Source organism: Maylandia zebra, linkage group LG4, assembly GCF_041146795.1.
Source record: "Maylandia zebra isolate NMK-2024a linkage group LG4, Mzebra_GT3a, whole genome shotgun sequence".
In the NCBI taxonomy this organism is placed as follows: Eukaryota; Metazoa; Chordata; class Actinopteri; order Cichliformes; family Cichlidae; genus Maylandia; species Maylandia zebra.
Window position 1 is genome coordinate 1,615,184 of NC_135170.1, and position 11,907 is coordinate 1,627,090.

Sequence of the window (11,907 nt, forward strand, 5' to 3'; positions counted from 1 at the left end):
CAGACTTCTTCTCTGAGATAAGAGCACCGTTTGTGGGAAAGATGACAGTATTTCCAGGCTGGATGCTGTTTGCAGGGAGAACTGAATGAAACTCTCCTGCACCTCAGCGCTGAGGTCCACACCTGTGAACACAGATGAGGTCAATCTGCTGCAGCACGTAGAGCTTTACTGATCAGCAGGTTCAAAGGATTCAGCAGAGCGTAGAGTCAGAGCTAAACGCCACATCACCATAGAGTTTGTTAACAACAGCTTTCTTTGCCCTTTGTCTCGATGGACTGAATCAGGGATACTCGTCATACTTCACCTCAACCACGTCACTGAGAGACCCCAGCCTGACACAGCAGCAGAGATGATGAAAGCAGAAACAGCAAACAGATGCTTCAGTTGTGTTTCTCTCTGTGTGTGCGCTCACGCCCACTTGTGTGTGTGAACTTTCCACGTACCTCAGCTTGTTTCTCCAACATGAGCCATCAGGGCTGAAAAACATCACTAACACATGAATTCTTTCTCTTTTTGTTATCACCTGTGATCATGTGTCTCATGTTTCTGTCATTCACCAGTTCTTGTATAGTTACGTGTAACTAGACTTCTGTGGGACGTAAATGATTGTTTTGTATGCAGATCTGTACAAAGGATGGAAACACTTGATTACAAAGGAGATCTCAGCTGTGTTGTTGTGGATGGACTTCAACGTATTTGTTAAAAAAGAGAATAAAGCAAAGTGTTTTAGCTGTTTGGGAGTTTTTGTTTGATTCCATTCAGTTTTATTTCTATGGAGTCAAATAATAAGAAAGGCTCTAGAACAGCCCTGAGTTTGTCCAGGTGACACTCCTCTGAAGAACAAAGACAAAGAGGAAGAAGGGGACTCGTTTTCAAGTCTTGTTTCTTTCAAAATAAAAGCTGAAATGTTTTGGAAGCATGATAATATTTCAGCCAGGATGCCGTCTCCAAGGAGACCTGCACCTCAGCGCTGAGCTCCACATCACGCCCTGTGAAAGCACAGATATAAATCTGCTGCAGTGAGAAGAACTTTACCCAACACAAGTGTAGAAGTAGACATTTGACTTTACCTACAACCTGTTAACAACAAAGCTTTCATTGCCTCTGCTGTTGATGTCATGTAGGACTAATCATACTTCACATCAGCCATGCACACGTCAGAGGATCTCCAGGCTCTCAGTAATAAAGCCAAGCAGATGATGTGAACATAGCAATAGTAAAACATGCATCATAATCAGCTGTATGTGTCGACTATGTGGCACCTCAGTCTTGTTGGCATGAAGAAAAGTTGTGTAACATGTAGCATAAGGGCTGCAAAGACATCATGTAGACAGCAGTCGTCTGTTAGTCGTAACGTATCTCCTGTTAAAGAGTTAAATGTGCGTTCTCCATCTCTGTCCTCTCACAGCTCGCCGTACACCAACTCCAGCTGTGGTAACCATGGCTGTGCCCATCAACACGCTGAAGCTGAGACGCCACCCGTCACTATGGCGACTCCAATAGGGTTACCTGTCAGCTGTGGACGCATGAAAGGAAAACAGCAGAAACACAGACATGTTTACTGGAACATTTCCTATTGACAGCTTTATGGAAAAGTGGGTTTAAACACTTTTCTATGTTTTATTTTGTTTATTTATGGATTTATTGTGAAAGGAATTTCAAAGGTTTAATTTGACCTTTCCCCTGTTTTTCATACAGACTGGAGACGAATGGATGGTGCTTTCTTTGTTTGTCTAAAGATAATGAATAAAACTCTACACACATCTTAAACCACCCTCGTTTCTATATATTTTGTTATATAAATGGAAAGTATATAAGACACAAACTGAGCTTATATGATACTAAGGACCCTGGAGGTCAGTCCACCTTTATAATTCAGCACAGCCTGGAGTCTTGGTCTTTTCTTGGATGTTGGTTCCCTTTGTTTCCATCCTCTGTTAAGATGTTTCAGTAATGTTGAGGTCTGGGGAGGCCAATCCATGGCTGACGTCCTGTGATGCTGCATTAGCAGTTTGTTCATAGTGAAAAATGAAGCCACTGCCAATCAGACATTTGCACAGTGGATCAACTTCTGATGGTACTGTCCTGAATTCCACACCTATAATATGTTTGCACATACTGATGAATATGTGCAGCTGATTTTCAGTCCAGTTCCTGTGTGACAGACGCCAGTCTTTCTGCCTGTGTCCTTCCTTAACAATAGAGCCATCCTTCCACTGAGACTGTTTCTGATGAGGCTTCACTGAGCAGTAGATGGATCCCTCAGCTCATCTAATCGTCCTATTTCTAACACATGACTGTCAGAAACTGTTAATCTGCTGCAGCTCTTTAACTCCTCCACTTCTTTTTTTGTAATCTCTTAGTTTCCTCATCTTTTAAGGTGGCACTGCACACCAGATCCAAAGTCAACATGCTGTTATATGATGGAGTTGAACCTGTAATGGAGTTTGATTTAAACCAATCAGCAATTAAGTGAATGATGATGAGCAAAGATGGTGGAGGTGGTGGATGAAGACCCGGACAGCTGTGGTTGGCTCCTCGTATAGAGCAGAGTGAGGTTGTGTTTGCACATTATTATAAAACCATGTTCACCATATATTTTAGCTGCAGACAATAACATGATTTCTTTGCTGTGGTGATTTTATTCCACTTTGGTAAAATGGGAAACCATCATTTCTTGCTGTAATTCACACATTATTCCAAGAGCCTCAACACGAGCCTTGTAGTCCGACCATATATAGACAAATCAATAGTTGTGTTTGTAACAGCTCATGAACATGAATCGTTCCACATTACTTTGAAATCATTGTAAACTAAACTGGAATAAATGAGTGTTTATATATAGTTTTGTCTCAGCTGTTCATACACAGTGTTTCAGTTCTTATCAGAGTCCCACCGTCTCACTGTGGTGAACCTTTAGCTCTGTTGGAAGCGTGTTGTTAGACCAGGTTTCCCTCATTTAAAAATAATCTCTCATTAGAAATGGACATGATGTCTAAGACATAGAAATGCTTATTATGGGTTCACTTGATGTCACTGAAAAGATGCACATGGGTAACGTGCAGGCCATCCAGCTCCGAGGTTTATCTCCTCACCTCGAGTCTGCGACACTCTCTCCGTGTCCTCTCAGATAAGGGCGCGCACATTTCTGCACCATCTTCTAAATTACAAAGAGCGATTCACAAAACAGAAGCTCACAAAACACTCATCACAAACCAAAAATGGCTCCACTGAGCGTCAAACTGTCACCAGAATTACTGATAATCTAAAGACTCACAGAACTCATTTTGTCTCATTGTGTCTTAGTTTGAGACATAAGTGCATGATCATAATACTGTGTAGTTAGATGAGACAGAGCTGATGCTTGCTCTTAATTATCCTCTTCATGTTTCCCGAGCCTCAGCAGTGGAAGCTACCATGGATAGAAAGACTATGACTCATCTTAAATCTCAAATCTTTGTCTCCAAAGAGCTGCTGATGTGTCCGATATGATCCACAAGCTTAAACTAGGATTATAAGTGTGTGCAGTGATGTGTGTGAAACCTCTGAGGACTCACACGTGTGTGCTTCAGCCCACACACACATATGAAGCACTGCGACCTCACACAGAAGTGTTTTACACATCCAGCCTGAATCCTGATCATTTCTACAGTTTATTAAGTTCAGCTTCACCTGAACATCAGTGATGAAGCTGCTCTGACTCCATCACAGCTCACAGCTGTTGGAATGAGTCAAACAATGAAGAAGGTTCAGAAACAGCTGATGATTTTACAGAAACATGATGCAAACATGAAAATGGACACATGATTTTTTATTAACAGACACTGTTTATGTTTCACTGTGCATGACGTCATCAACACTGACACCAGGGGGCGCTCATCACCAGCCTGAGGAAGTGTGATAAGGGAGGGAGACGCAGTGTTGTGTGTACTGCAGTCGGACAGAAGGAAAAACTTCCTCCTGAAAACATTTTCATCCTTCCCAAAAGTGTTTGAGTCAAATGTTACAAATATATAAATACAATAAAACACAGGGTCTTACATAAAATTAGTGATGCAGTTGTGCACTGAGCACCTTTCCAATGTTCCTTCCTCAGATGAGTCCAGCTGCTGAACACATTAACATCTGTATGTAAATGTAGCCGAGAACCAACCTGAGCACTGCTGGGAAAATACAAAGGCAACCATCAAAGTGCTGTATTATCTTATTTATTCTGAATGTTGACTTAGATCCACACCACGATTTATGAAACTATAGAACTAAAATAACAACAATCGTCTGCTTCTTTAAAATTTCTTTCATTACATCAAACCAGTGAAAACTGAGTATTGAGTGAGCCACAAAGCAGCCTGATAGCTTTAAAACAGGAAAAGTAAATGAAATTGACAGTTTCAGTGTAGCTGGATCTATTATTGGGGGGTCATGACCCCCGTAACCCTGCCTGGTCCTGAGGTCAAATCCACCATCTTTGTTTCAGAGCTTCATGTTCTCCCGTGTTTGTGTGCGTCCTCTCCGGTACTCCGGCTTCCTCCCACAGTCCAAACACATGCAGTTAGTGGGGTCAGGTTAGCTGTGAGTGGTTGTGTCTCTGTGTTATTCCACCTTAATCAATGACTTCCTGTTAGCATGAAGTGCTTCTGTAGGACTGATGTCATTTTCATGGTTGGATCATTTAAATGAAGCTGGACTCAGATGCAGTAAATAAGCTGATTGATCATTAATGAATAAAGCTGGTCAAACACATCACGTGGACACATGTGATTGTGTGTTGTAGTATTGATCCCAATGCTGGTATCAGTCCTGGATCAATAGCACTGGATGGATGCGTTCAGCATGGAGCCCTGAGCTGTGTTACAGACAAACATGGAAACTGACAGGTCTGTGTCATTCACAGTCTGTAACACTTCTAAACAACAGAGGCTGACCCAAGTGCCTCAGAGCCAGGCACGCTCACATCACAGCTCTCTAAATAAGCCAGTTTCAAAATAAGAGCTGAAAGCTGTGTTTGCTTGTGTTAGCTTATTATTGTGGAGACTAACATTCAGTGATCGTGTGTTCAGACTCATAATGATTACTCTCAGAAATCCTGATCTTTGTATTTACTGTGTGTTGGATCAATAACTGAGATTCATGGTATCACACAGCTGTGCTGCTGCTGATGTCAGCACATCTGGAACAATACGAGGTATCTGCTACCAGACTGAGCAGGACGTGAGACCTGTGGACTGTTTAAAGCTGTCCCTCCACAGCTCACTCAGACCTGATCCACACCTCAGTGATATTCTCTGACTTCCTCACACTCAAAAAAATCAACTAGGGCATGTGTTTGATTAACAAAGTAGTAATATGTTTACATCACATGAAGAAATCATTTTTATGCTCATTAAATATAAATCAAAGAAAACTTTGATGAGTTAAATTCGTTCATGGCAATCCAATGAGAATGAGGTCCATCAAACCAACGGCTCTGATAGCGTCATGTATTGCGCATGCTCCACGCCCACCGGATGCGGAAAGGTCCGTTGAGAAGTTAACGAGCGCACGTGGAGTTACTTCTTTGGCATACCTGATAGTGAGGTAAGTAATATTTCTTGATATATTTATTTAGGTTAGTGGAGTGAGAGATAAATACTATTACCGTATTTTCACGACCATAAGGCGCACTTAAAAGCCTTAGATTTTCTTCAAATAGTATGGTGCGCCCTGTGTGTTGTAAGGAGGACGTAGTAGAGAACACCATGAGAACGTTAAAGGGTGAAGTGTGGGCGTTGATCGTATATACCGGGACAATCGCACATACCTGTATAAAAGAACAGGTATGTGCATTATGTGGAACATCGTTGTTTTAACAACCCTGAAAATGGCAAAGAGACACGCTTACGAAGCACAGTTTAAACTGAAGGCCATCAGCTACGCGGAGGAACATGGAAATCGAGCAGCGGCGAGAGAATTTAAGATTAACGAATCGATGGTTCGCAAATGGAGGAAGCTAGAAAACAAGCTCCGGCAGGTCAAGAAAACGCAGCTGAGTTTCCGCGGACATAAGGCGAGGTGGCCCGAGTTGGAGGAAAGACTCGAGCGGTGGATCATCGAGCAAAGAGCGAGCGGGAGAAGTGTTTCGACGGTCACCATTCGGCTAAAAGCAGTTTCACTTTCACTTTTTATGACACGGTGCCATTTTTCCATCCGGACCAGGACTATGGTAGCGCAGCAACTTCCAGCGGATTATAAGGAAAAGCTGGCCATCTTCCGCTCCTACTGTAGCAAACACATCGGCGACAAAAACATCCAGCCCAGCCACATCACAAACATGGACGAGGTCTCGCTCACTTTTGACATCCCGGTGAGTCACACTGTGGAGAAGAAGGGGACCAGCACGGTAGCGATACGCACAACGGGGTATGAAAAGTCTTCTTTTACTGTTGTGCTTGGCTGCCATGCTAATGGACAGAAACTGCCGCCTATGGTGATTTTTAAGAGAAAGACTTTGCCTAAAGAGAAGTTTCCAGCAGAAATCATCATTAAGGCAAATGAAAAGGGCTGGATGGATGAGGAAATGATGAAAGAGTGGCTGAGGGAGGTGTATGTAAGGAGACCAGGTGGTTTTTTCCACGCATCACCATCGCTGTTGATCTGTGACTCTATGCGTGCCCATCTCACAGCCGATGTGAAAAAACTTGTGAAGCAAATGAACTGTGAGCTTGCTGTCATTCCGGGAGGCCTGACAAAGGAACTCCAACCGCTGGACATCGGTGTGAACCGCCCGTTCAAAGTAAGGCTGCGAGTGGCCTAGGAGCGATGGATGACCGATGGAGACCACAGTTTCACTAAGAGTGGAAGGCAGCGCCGGGCGAGTTACGCCACAATTTGCCAATGGATTGTAGATGCTTGGGCTAACATGTCTGCTGGCACTGTTGTTCGAGCTTTCGCAAAAGCCGGCATCGTTTCCGAGGAGCCGCACGGCACGGAAAGTGACTCTGACGGTGAAGAAAGTGAACCTGGCATGTTTGATGGAGATTTAGCGCAGCTGTTCAATTCAGACACAGAGGATGAGGACTTCCATGGGTTTGATTGATGATAAAAATGTGAGTACCAAACTCAGTTTTGCTCCTGCTTTATTTTTAAATATGCACACTTGTATGCTTGTGTGTTGTTGATGATGACGATTACCGGCAATAGAAATGTGAGTAAGGTACTGAACTCAGGTTTGCTCCTGCTTTATTTTTAAATACGCATACGGTACTTGTATGCGCCCTATGATCCAGTGCGCCTTATGTGTGTGTTAAATACAGTAAGGGCACACATAACTGAGACTGCGCCTTTTAGCACAGTGCGCCTTATGGTCGTGAAAATACGGTAGTTAAAATTTTTACCTGTGTAGTGTGGAGATTTAGAGGAGTTTTATATATAGCAGGGAGGTTGTAGACCCAAGCATTTTTCAAATGTAAGTCGGTGAATTTAATGTTTTTTTAAAAACTTAACCGGAGTCGCTAATTGTTGCAACAGAGCAAAAACTGATGAGGTTATTTTGGTAAGTTCGTTTTTTTTTTGTTTCTGTCGACTTTGAATGAGGTGTGTTTCATGGTTATCTGCGTTGGTAGGACTGTTTTTCTTCTCTGGAGTTAGCTAACTTTGAAGAGCGGGAAAGCCGCGTAGAGCCGTTACGTCTTCGCATATAGCTCCGTGAATGACAGGTTACTTTCTGCTTAACCGGAGTTGGTGATTGTTGGTAGTAGTGGTAAGACTGACCGACATGGTTTTGGTGATTTTATGAGTGTTTTATGATGCTCTATCTAAAATTCCTGTTTTTGTCAGTGGAGTTTAGTCGCGGCAACCGCATTAACTGGATTGATGAAAGGTTTAATTCAACTAAACCAGCGTTTAGGGGAGTTAATAACAAGGAGTAAGATAAAATCTGTCACAATAATTGCATGTGCATTTTCTTTTTTTGTAATATATTCACTTAGTTTTCGAATTCAGAATGATTTAGGTGGATAATTGTTCGGGTTATAGTTTCTCTGGTGCTCTGCATTAGGCTGACTAACGGTGCGTTCACACCGAACGCGATAGACGCCCCTAGCTGATCGCGTGCACATTTGCACCTCGAAGCGCGTCCAGCATGAACTGGTCGAGCTTTATATGCAATTTTCACGCGTATGAAGAAGAGATCTGGGAGGAAGTAGTGCCAGACGGTATGTTATTAAAATGGCAGCTGTCAATCTAGCGTTTGAAGAAAGAGTCTCCCTTCTCTATTTGCTGTGGAGAGCAGAGCAGTGCCTAAAGGACGTCCTCACCGTACCTGGGTCCATCAGGTCTTCCACAAGCATGAGCAGTTTGGTGAGTTTCACCACTTGCTCCAGAAGCTCCGTCTGGATGACGGCCGCTTTCAGCTGTACCACCTTCTGTCCCTTGCCGAGTTTGAGGAGCTGCTGTCCCGCAGATGCAGAAGTTTAATCTCCTTGACGTTTTCTAATGCATATTTCATTTTTTATCAGTGACGTGTATGTGGCAGTGCAAGCATTGTGTTACCAGAGAGAGCAGCAGGTACAAATTACTTCAACATTATAAACTACATCATCATTACGGAATAGGTCAACATTATCTGTGCATATATGTTAATTGTCCGTGCACATTTAAGACTTGGAGTGGACTGAACACTCATGTCTATAAAGCTCATTCATCTCAGTTTACACAGACAGCTTCAAGTTCAGTAACTTTTAAATGTGAGTTATGTGACTGCAGTGACGTCTTCTCTGAGAGAGATTTTTTTGTCCATATTGGAACACATCTGCGAAGTAACGAGACAGTTAGTTGTGTGTTTCTTGGTTGCCCTTTCAAGACAAATATTTACAATACATTTTATACACACAAGAGGAAGCATCATCCACACACACTTAAAGATTTTAAAGACAGGGTAGTTACACGTGTGGACCCAGTTCAAGTGATAGAGTCCTCTGATAACGTAAGGGCTAGCTGTTCTGAAGATGTATCCTATGGTGAATTTGAAAGTGAGTCAGTGACAGAATGTGATAATAGTGCTGTTGAAAATCAGCCCGAACTAATTGAACGGAAATTAGCAGTAATATTGTTGAAATTGGAACACATATTTCATGTTCCAGCAAAAGGATTAGATGAGTTCTTAGAGGAGTTAGTTTTTCTGTTGAGTTCAGCTAGTGTACCTCTGACAAAGCGTACAATTAGAGAAATTTTTAAGAGCCTTAACCTCCATATTAGTCAGGCTGTTATTGAAGAGCTTGCAAATTCTGTATGTGTTTCTAACCCTGTGGCTAAAATATTGGGAAAGTGTGGCCCTCTTGCCACTCCTTATAAAAGAAAACTATACTACATACAAAATTTTAGGGTTGTAGAGCCTGTTGAGTATTTTTTATCGATAGACCAAAGGAAGTCATTTCAGTACAAACGCTATATAAGAACCAGTCTATTTACCATGTGGCCTTTTGGACTCTTCCAAACTAAGTATTCCTTTTTCAAACTGCTGCCTAAAAGCTAAATATTGTCATTATGGATTCCCTTTTTTCTTAGGATGACACAATACATACAAGACGAGCATGCATCCTGAAGTCCTTGTGTGTCTACCTGAATGAAGACCATGAGAAACTTGTGAAGGAATATACGGTCAGTTACATTCACAAGTTGTTCTGTGTTATGTAATTTGCTCCAGGAGTTATGGGTAATTTCAATATATGAAATGGTAAAATGTGACACCACGTGTGAATAAAAGATATTGCAATTGGTCCTTGTTTTGTTTCATGTCAAATTTCTGAGGTGTGAAACCAGAGACATAGAATTTAGTAAATATATCAGCATATTCACGCTGATTGCTCAATTCCTTTATTTTTTTCATATCTAGACTCAAACAAATGTATTATTGTATTTTACGTCACAGAACACTGAGGCCAACACTGAAGCCATGGAACAAACTGTGATGGGAGTGTATGTCATACATCAGGAGGGTGCGGAGCCTGGAGATGACCCAGAGAACATCGGTGTCCTGATTGAAGGCGTGGAGGTTCTCACTGGTTTGAGGAGCATTGCAATTGCTTGTGCTCTGTTATTTGGACTGATATACTGTCTGAACCTAAGCTACCCACCGGAGCTCAAATGCACTTTTGAAGTCTTGCAAAAGATTATCATGAAGCTGGATGGACAGAGGTTGTCATCCAAGGCACAGTTTCTAAAAAACAAGCTAATGGGGTGAATGAGCTTGAAACAGACTCAGGCAAGCCAGATATTTTTTTTTCAAGGTTTTTGCAATGCAAATATGTGTTTACTGTTTTAAAGTTTAAAATTGTAAGTTATAAAATGTTCATATAAACTATGTGGTTTGCTCTGCGGCTATTATACAAAGATTGTTTGTTCATAACTTAAAGTCTTATACAGTTTAAGTGTAAACACTGATTTTTGCCAGATGGCAATTGTTACAAAGGCAAATGCACACTGGTTTTCACAAATTGTTTGAGTGGAGCAGTTATACTCAAAATTGAATGTTTTCTCCACACGTTAAATAGCATAAAGTCACTATTAATGGATACAGCCTGATTAAATGGAGGACTAATGTATGCAAGCAACATAGTAATGTTGTAATATTATAGTAATGTTGAATGTTATGTCTGAGCTTTAAATTGTGTTAAAATTCATATTGTTGTTTGCAATGCATATTTTACTACATTTTACCAAAGTTGCTTTGGGGATAATATTTTTTGTCTGCAAACTATTCAACAGACTTATTTCATTTTTATTATTAGGGTTATTTTATTGTATTTTTTCTTTCAGTCAGCATGTCTTGATCTGGAAGTTCTGTGGTCTTAGTATGAGATGGTTAAAGGGGAGAAAGCTAGGCTGAACTGGGATCCTGCCAACTGTTTTAAGAATGTTCAAGCAAAATAAAAGAGATGGTTTTGCAAGTTATCATTTATGTATGTTTCATTAATTTAATTAAAAGTAATGTTTACATAAGCAATACAAACACTAACTGAAACATGATTGGTGTAAGTACTACAGACATAAATTACATTTGTTCATTCAACAAGATTAACATTGGTGTAACAAACAAATATTTTACTAGTTCATGTAACAAGACTGACTTTTGATGTGCCAAAGTGTTTAAACAATATAACATGAATTTAAATTAATTAGACTAACTTGGTACAAACATGTTAACTGAATAAAAATCAAATTAACTGAATGTTAATGTTTAAATTATGTTACACTTACAAACATATTTAGTGTTGAAACAACACAATCAAGATGGATTGATATAACATGATTTGTTTAGATGGAATATAGGTGGCAAGATGAAATTAAGTTCATCCAATGAATTATTTTTTTGAGTGCATTAATGTAACTAATATTTCCTCTAGTGTTCTAGTAGTTAACACCGTCAAAATCAAAAACTGGCCTGCGTTTTCTAATGTAGTCCATCCATTTCTTCCATCATGATACAAACAGGTCCCTCTTGTAGTTCACATCTGCTGTCATTTTCTCCATTCTGTAAATGTCCAGTGTGATGTTCATCCACGTGTTCATAGTTGGGCTCTCTGAAGAAAGACATTTTTTTGTGATGGCTTTTTTGCCTGCTGCCAGTAAAATATTAAACAAGTATTTATCGTTCTTTGTCCATCCTTCTGGCATAAGTCCAAAACGTAGAGTTTTACTTTCCAAAGGTAAATATCTTCCAAATGTCTCGTGTATCGCTGCATGTATTCCCTTCCAATAAGTTTTAATAACATGACAGTCCCAGAAAATATGATAGTGATTTGCATTTGTATTTCCACAATTTCTCCAGCAAGCGGGAGGGTTACCTTCATAGTGAGATTTTTGGAGAGGTGTAATAAAATATCTTATCAGGCATTTCCACCCAAATTCCCGCCAGCTCTGTGAGCTGCT

The 11,907-nt window shown here is 40.8% G+C and overlaps 1 long non-coding RNA gene across 1 annotated transcript; it reads left to right on the forward strand.

The window, feature by feature from the left end:
• The first annotated feature begins 8,496 nt into the window (after window positions 1-8,496).
• On the forward strand, window positions 8,497-10,653 carry LOC143418285 (uncharacterized). Its single transcript, XR_013098210.1, has 3 exons — window positions 8,497-8,544; window positions 9,544-9,636; window positions 9,908-10,653. It is a non-coding gene; the product is annotated as an uncharacterized LOC143418285 (long non-coding RNA).
• Window positions 10,654-11,907: the final 1,254 nt, after the last annotated feature.